We start from the raw sequence: 8,797 nt of genomic DNA, 5'->3' as shown, positions 1-8,797 counted from the left end.
TTGTACGGTATGATAGAATAATAGCATATCTCACACCAGTTAACATGTCAACATCCATACATCGCAAGACCCATCACGCCATACCACATCGCTTCTACACCACCACATCATACCAGTACTTTCATCACACCACCACACTATACTGGGTCATTTCTACATCACACTGCACTATATCAATGTAGTATAACACCAGTACTGTTATTATATACTATTTCCTCTCCGTTATAATACCACTAACACCATTATACGGATTTTACCAGTATTTTATATGTATGTGTGTATAGCTATCTATCTGTCTGTCTATCTACCTTCCTACCTAACTGTCTATCTGTATCTATCTGTCTATCTATTCATAATATATATATGCACACAGAGAGAGAGAGAGGGAGAGAGAGACCTTGTGACGAATATGAAAGCAGAGGACGAATGACTTCATTAGTAAGAAAATCTCTCTCTCTCTCTCTCTCTCTCTCTCTCTCTCTCTCTCTCTCTCTCTCTCTCTCTCTCTCTCTCTCTCTCTCTCTCTCTCCATTTGTTATTTCCGCAGTATTCCTGTTTCCTTCCTTTTCATTGCTTGTTCAATCCTTCCTTCCTTCCTTCCTTCCTTCCTTCCTTCCTTTCTTCCTTCCTTCCATACTTACAGAATCGTGGCTAAATATTGAGCAAAGAGATTTTCTAGCAGAGTTTAATTTACCAGGCTATCACATTTTCTGTAGTGAAAGGAAGAATCGAGCAGGGGGCGGTGTGTTGTTATATATTAAATCAGGATATCATCCAGTCGAAATTACCAAGCCATGTATTGAAAACATCGACACTATTTATATTCAGCTTAGAAATGAATATTGTCATAAAATCACTCTTGGGTTAATTTATCGTCCACCTGGTCAGCCAGTCAACATCGATAATGAAATCTACAATCAAATTGCCGAACTATCTTGTATGCAAAGCACTGTAATATTTGGTGACTTTAATTTACCAGTTCCAAAATGGGGGGAAGCCCTATCCTCACACACAGGATCAGACCTATATACAAATTTGCAAGAAAGTTCTTTGTATCAATTTGTAAATTATCCAACACGTGGAGCTAACATCCTAGATCTTGTCTTAGCTACATCAGAAAACGTAGTGAGTAATGTTACTGTAGGAGAAGAATTTAGTACAAGTGATCATCTCACAGTTACATTTAACATTAAAATCTGTGAAGACAAGGTCAGGGCCAGTTGCGAGAAAGTGCCTGACTTTAAGAGGGCAAATTTTAAGAAATTAAAGTCAATTGTTGGTGCAGGTAACTGGCATCCTATTGCAGAAACTTTAGATATCAATGACGTGTGGAATTATTTTACAGAAACTCTCAACAGTGCTGTCAGGTTATGTATTCCAATGCGCAACAGAAGGCCTGCCAAAAATTCTAAACCTGAATGGTGGAACTCCGACATTAAACATTGTCTGGAAGCAAAAAATCTTGCATATAAAAAGTACGATACCACTAAGAATCAAAGTGATAAAAATAAATACGATGCCCTTCAATGAAAAGCCAAAAAATTAATTAAATGCAGTAAGAAAAACATTGAGACACATATTGCAAGTATCAGTAAAACAAATCCCAAAGAATTTTTCAGTTACATAAGAAGCAAAAAGGTAATAACTCCGATAATCGGTCCCTTAATCATAGATAACGGTGAGCACACTGAAGATGAAACTATGATGGCGAAAATTCTTAATACTTTCTTTGTGTCAGTATTTACAAAAGAAAACATACATACGATTCCTGCTGTTTCCCCCATTCCAATAGAAAAGGACAACATAATCAATTACATTACAGTTAGTGATCGTGATGTACTACTTGCAATTAGCAAATTAAAAGATAATAAAACACTGGGACCGGACAAAATAGCTCCACATGTTTTGAAGGAACTACAGAATGAAATATCAAAGTCTTTATCTGAATGTTTTAACTTATCACTTAAGAGCAGTAAGGTTCCACATGAATGGAAACTTGCTAACATAACCCCAATGTTAAAAAAAGGCAACAGAGTACAGCCAGAAAACTACTGCCCAATTAGTTGAACATCGGTGGTTTGCAAATTGCTTGAAACTATTATCAGAGACAAGTTTGTGAACACTTAGAATCAAACAATCTCATCAAAGATTCTCAACATGGTTTTCGTGATAATCGCTTTTGCCTCACGAATCTGCTGGACTTTTTCAATGATATATTGAGCAAGTATGACGACACTAAATCAGTTGATGTTGATTTTCAAAAGGCTTTTGACAAAGTATCACACAAAAGACTCCTTCAAAAGCTACAGGCACATGGTTTCAGTGGCAGTGTTCTCGTGTGGGTTGAAGATTGGCTCACCGGATGAAAGCAAAAAAGCTGTGATAAATGGAAAAGAGTCAGACTGGATAAATGTTACAAGTGGAGTGACGCAAGGTTCAGTGTTAGGTCCTATTCTTTTCTTAATATATATGTCAATGATATTGATGAAGGATTATGTTGTAAAATTTCAAAATCTGCAAACGATACTAAAATAGGTAACAGAACAGATACAGCACTGCAAAGACAGGCAATTCAGAGAGATCCTGATCGACTGTTTAACTGGGCCCAAGTTTGGCAAATGGATTTCAATGTTAATAAATGCAAAGTGGTAAACATTGGCAGTAAAATGTAAGAGCAAGTTATAACATGCATAATGTCCAGCTTGATAGCATAAACCACGAAAAAGACTTAGGAGTTATAATAACAAATGATTTGAAACCAAGCAAACAATGCACAGAAGCTGTGAAAATAGCCAATAAATTGACTGGATTCATAGGTAGAGCATTTGAATATAAATCTGATAATATTGTCCTCACTTTGTAGAATTCCTTAGTACGCCCGCACTTGGAGTATTGCATTCAGTTTTGGTCACCGTATTATGAAAAGGATATGGAAAAGCTTGAAAGAGTGCAGTGAAGGATGACAAAGATGATACCCAGATTGAGAAATAAACCATACAAGGAACGTTTAGAAGCCCTGAATTTATTTACCCTAACTAAACAGAGGTTACAAGGAGATATAATTCAAGTATTCAAAATATTCAAAGGACATGATAACATGGCTGTTGAAAAATACTTCACAGCTGATCACTTGAATTACATTAGAGACAATGGGCTTAAAATAATTGGCAATCGATTCCAGTTGCATGAAGCTAAACATTTCTTCAATAGAGTTGTAAATGTATGGAATAAATTGCCCTCCAACGTAGTAAATTCTAATACAGTACTGACCTTTAACCCATCACGTCCCGAGCTATTTCGCACCTCTGACACCCCCCAATCTCAAAGTATTTTTGATTTTTTTTTTTTTTGGCTAAAACCTCCACTTTTGGTGAGAAACATCAAAATTTCATAGAGAAATCGCTCACCTGAGGTTTAAAATACTCGATCCAGGTAGCAGTAACTCCTTACCTGACTGGGTTTTCTAACAGGCTGGCACCAAAGAAAACAAGTTCTATGGGAGGGTAACTATTTCACACCACTCATAAACGGTATTTATTTATTTACTTGGAACGAATTTATATGTAGTACGAGAGTATATTGATAGGCATTATAAGCATTGTTTCACTCACTAACTCATCACCATACCTGACCTTCTTTTGCCACATTACCTGATCATCATTTCTGACTGTTTCTTCCTCTAATGCTATGTAAACTTTGTCCTCCACATTGTCGTCGATTGGGGAATCACTCTAGCCCTGAATGTCTTTATTGGCCAGGTCACTGGTAACAGGTGAATTGCCGAGACAATGGCGTGCGGGGGGGGAGGTTATGCGGTGTAAGGCATTGTCCCTGCTTGGCATCTTGTAGAGGAATAGAGGAAGGTGTCCCGTGTATACGTACAAAATATCACTCGCAAAAATTGAAAATTGCAAATTAGTGACCTTGCAATTGCACAACGTACCAGTACATCGTCGGGACTGGCAAATGCAAAATGTTGCAATGTACCCATACGTCGACAGGATGGGGCGGGTTAAAGTTCGCCTCGATAAGTATTTGTCGTCAAACCCCCAGCTTAATATATTTACTCCTGAATAAAACACTTGTGTATGTATAATAATTTTATTTTATTTTATTTATTTATTTTTTTTTTTAGAGCCTGGATCAATTTATGAATGCAAATATAGTATATGCACAGACTAGGATATGCACAGATAGCCCTGAGTTAACGGTCACTACTCATACTTTCGACCTGTGATGGGCTGTGGATCACTGAGGGTCCCTTTTAGTTAAGTGGCCACCATCGGGATTTTTTTAATGTACCAGGGGTCACTGCTTCAGGAGGTGACTTGAGTGTTTGTCCCGCATGGGAAAGCTCCTAGTCTCAGTGGAATGAATGGAGCTGGGGCCTGATTGACTACTGCCTACCTTAATAGTGCCAGGCAAGGCTGCTGCACCACCCCTGAACATCCACACTGTGCACTGTGCAATTTCCACGCTGTGTCCGCGGACACCCCTTTAACTCGAGTTACCCGTACATCTTGTCATGTGTAATTTATTATTCGATTATTCATTTTACTTTACTACTTTCTCTTTCAGGTTTTTCATACTGGTAGCTTATAGATAAAGTTTTATATGATGTAACTTTTCCTTCTCAGTCTTTCCTATGAAATTTCCATGTCAGTTTTTCCATGCTGCATGGTGGTTTTTCTCACTTTCTCTTACCAGTTTTAACTGGAGGGTTTGGAGGTGGGGAAAGCCTTCTTGCTTTACTATCCTTATCCATCAGCATGTAGAGTTAGATCTTGTAGTCATAGTCTACTCTGTACCAAACAGCCTCGAAAGGACCATAAGGTCTGTTGCTGTTTGCTTTCCTTTGTACTCCTTCCTCCTTCTCCTCCTCCTCCTCTCTCTCTCCCTTCCTTCATTTCAAACATGTCAGAACAGCTCTGTTTTTTTGTCAATTTAGTGTTTACTTTTTGACTCTCTCTCTCTCTCTCTCTCTCTCTCTCTCTCTCTCTCTCTCTCTCTCTCTCTCTCTCTCCTAAATGTAAGTATATATTTTCGACCTACCTACATATCACTCAATCAGACTATCTATCTGATCTGTCTATCTACCTATCTATACCAAACGATACACCTGTCTGTCTGTCTTTATTTATCACTACATACAGTATAACTCTCAGTATGTTATTATCATTATTATTATTATTATAATTATTATTATTTCTATCTACTTCTCCTTCCCCTCGTCTTCCTCTCCCTCGCCCTCCTCCTCCTCCTCCTCCTCCTCCTCTTCCTCCCAATCCTCTTCTCTTGTGTACTTTTCCCCCTTGCCTCTTGCATTATGTATGCCCTCTCTCTCTCTCTCTCTCTCTCTCTCTCTCTCTCTCTCTCTCTCTCTCTCTCTCTCTCTCTCTCTCTCTCTCTCTCTCTCTCTCTCTCTCTCTCATCCTTCAAATCCACGGAAAGTAAAGTTCATCGCTGAACTGTCGACTGAAATAGAGAGAGAGAGAGAGAATGTGTGTGTGTGTGTGTGTGTGTGTGTGTGTGTGTGTGTGTGTGTTCCTACTCTCAGATCTCTCTCTCTCTCTCTCTCTCTCTCTCTCTCTCTCTCTCTCTCTCTCTCTCTCTCTCTCTCTCTCTCTCTCTCTCTAATTAAACCAATTACATGTCTTCGCAAATATTAACAAAGTCCAATCCACTGACTCCACGTGTTAGTATGAGTGTTAAATCTGGTGTTAGTATGAGTGTTAAATCTGGTGTTAGTATGAGTGTTAAATCTGGTGTTAGTATGAGTGTTAAATCTGGTGTTAGTATGAGTGTTAAATCTGGTGTTAGTATGAGTGTTAAATCTGGTGTTAGTATGAGTGTTAAATCTGGTGTTAGTATGAGTGTTAAATCTGGTGTTAGTATGAGTGTTAAATCTGGTGTTAGTATGAGTGTTAAATCTGGTGTTAGTATGAGTGTTAAATCTGGTGTTAGTATGAGTGTAATTTTAAGTCAGTTTTTGCCCAAATACTGCGTTCTTTTAGCTGGGTAAACTTGCGGTAGGTGGGAGCGGCAGCCATCCACTCACATGATGTAGTGCTGCCTTCGGGTGGCTATAGGTTGGGTGGTAGCTGTATAACAAAATACTACATTGTGGATTAGTGGGTTAAGGCGCACCAAAAAGTTGTTCCAGTAAGGGTTTATATCTAAGGGTGTTTGGAGCTTAGTGCTAAAAATGCCATTCAGGGGCGGGTGAGGCTGGTCACTTTCACCTTAAATCTCGGGACTAAGTAGCCTAGACCCGGGCCCCTACGCACTTGATGAGACAAAAGAAAATAAAAAGAAGGAAAATTATGACAGGATGAATCGATGACAGAAATCTGTCTGCCGCACTGAAATTATTGGATTTTTTCTAAAGTGATGGTTGTTGTTTTTTTTATTACTTTACTGTTTGTTTATTGTTATTGGTTTAGTATTTAGTGTTTATTAGTTTGTTAATATTCTTTCACCTTAATAAAGTCGTCTTGTTTACAATATCTGTTATGATTTCTCTTTTAAATGATAAGATCTGGAGTTAGCTTCGATAATGAAAGATAATAACGAATGTAAGATAATAACGAAAATAAGATAATAACGAAAATAAGATAATAACGAAAATAAGATAAGAACGAAAAATAATAGTTAAGAGGGAGTAGATCGTACCACCAGTCGAGCAGGGCGGTATTCCCAACGTGGATGGAAAGCTGATGACAGGAAGAGCTGGAGCTCCGGTTCTACAGCCCTCGGGACTACCTCCTGACCATCCTCTTTTGCTGAACTTTTTCAGTATTTCAGTAACAGAGAGTAAGCCAGCATACTCCCCTATACAATTTCGTCTAACTGTCAACACCAAAGTACATGCATACTACACACCACACTTCCTATTCTAAGTTCAACAAAAAAGGCGTCTCAGCACCCAGTCCCGCAGTTCCCTGGGAGGCGGACATCAAAAGCCTCCATTATCCATCCCTCTCTCGGTGGCGGCCAAGTGAGATGCCTGGAATCACTGTCTGACTCATGCACTCCTGGTTCATTTCTGCAACATTTGTGGTCTCCTCCGATTTTTTCTCTACTGAACACCACCTTTCATCCTCTGAACCGCACCTTCTCGTCCTCACTGGGACTCAGCTGTCCGAGGCGTCTGATAGCGCACCTTTCTCTGCATCCTCCTACTTTCTCTATACTCACTATTAGGCTATCCTGTCATTCTCTGCCTAAATATATATATCCTGTGTATGTATCTCCTATTTCTACTGACTGAAAAATTCCTTGACTATCATACTTCTAAGATGGAACATATCCTATCACTTTCTTCATTCTTTGAAATCTCTATTCTAGGTTATTTCAGTGTTCACCACCACCTTTGGCTCTCCTCTCTTTTCATTGATCCACCTGGTGAACAAGGCTACATCTTTTCTATTCTTGATGACCTAGTGCAGCTTGTACAGCACCCTACCCGTATCCCTCACCGCCTTGGAGAGTTTCAGGATACTTAAACTCTTCCTTGCAACTAATTCTTCAGCTTATGCTGTTAATCTTTTCTCTCCATTGGGCTCCTCCAATCACAGCCTTATCACCTTAACTTGTCTTATTGCTCTAGTAAGGCCTGTGGACCTTCCCAAGAGGCGGTGGCTGTGGCACTTTTGAGCTGCTTATTGAGAGGCCCTCAGGCAGTACTTCTTTGATTTTCCCTGGAGCGTTATTACATCCATGGTCAAGAGCCATCTGAGTGTGCCACGCTCATTACGGAGGTTATTCTCTCGGGCATGGAAGCATACTTTCCTTTCTCATATCCTTAGATTAATGCAAGAAAGCCTAGGCTTAATCACGCTTGTTCTAATGCTGTCCACAACAAAGTGAGGGCCTAAAAAGGTACCAGAGCCAACCCACCAAGGAATCTCATCTCTTTTATGTCTGCCCGGAATCGTGCTAAGTCTGTTTTTCCCTCTGCTATGAATAATTTCATTCGTACTAAATGCTCTGAATTCGGTGACTCAAATTCTCCCCATTCCTTCTGGCACCTTGCCAAAACCCTTTCTAACACCTTTACTTCTCCATCCTTCACTCCTCTTTTCCGCTCTGATGGCTCTGTAGCTGTTTCTTCTACTGAAAAAGCAGAACTCTTCACTCAGACTTTCTCCTCTAATTTCGCCTTTCATGAATCCGGTGCTATTCCTCCATTACTTCCTCTTCCTGACTTCCTCATGGTTAACTTTAAAATTTCTTCAACTGATGCAAATTCTGCCATCACTAGCCTAAATACTAATAAGGCATATGGACCTGATGGATCCCTCTTCTTGTCCTCAAGAACTGTGCTTCTGTAATTACACCCTGCTTAGGAAAACACTGTCCCTTTGTCTGTCAACTTGTACCTTTCCTTCTTGCTGGAAGTTTGCTCTCATTCAGCCAGTCCCAAAGAAGGGTGGCCATTCCCAACCCTCTAACTATCATCCAATTGCTTTAACATCCTGTGTCTTAAAAGTTTTCGAGTCAATTCTTAACAGAAAAATTTTAAAGCGTCTTTCCTATCACAACCTTCTTTCTGATCGTCAGTATGGGTTCCGTCAGGGGCGTTCCACTGGCGATCTTTTGACTAACCTTTCAGACTCCTGATTATCTTCCTTTGGGGACTTTGGCGAAAGCTTTGCCATTGCACTTGACATCTCAAAGGCTTTCGATCGAGTCTGGCATAAATCTTTATTTTCCAAACTACCCTCTTACGGTTTCTGTCCTGGCTGTGCCTTCATCTATAGTTTCCTTTCTGGTCGTTCTATAGCTGCTGTTGTAG

This window comes from Coenobita brevimanus, chromosome 91 (genome assembly GCF_032717465.1).
Source record: "Coenobita brevimanus isolate Jiangsu-jjx chromosome 91, ASM3271746v2, whole genome shotgun sequence".
Lineage (NCBI taxonomy): Eukaryota > Metazoa > Arthropoda > Malacostraca > Decapoda > Coenobitidae > Coenobita > Coenobita brevimanus.
This window is presented reverse-complemented; position numbering follows the sequence as displayed.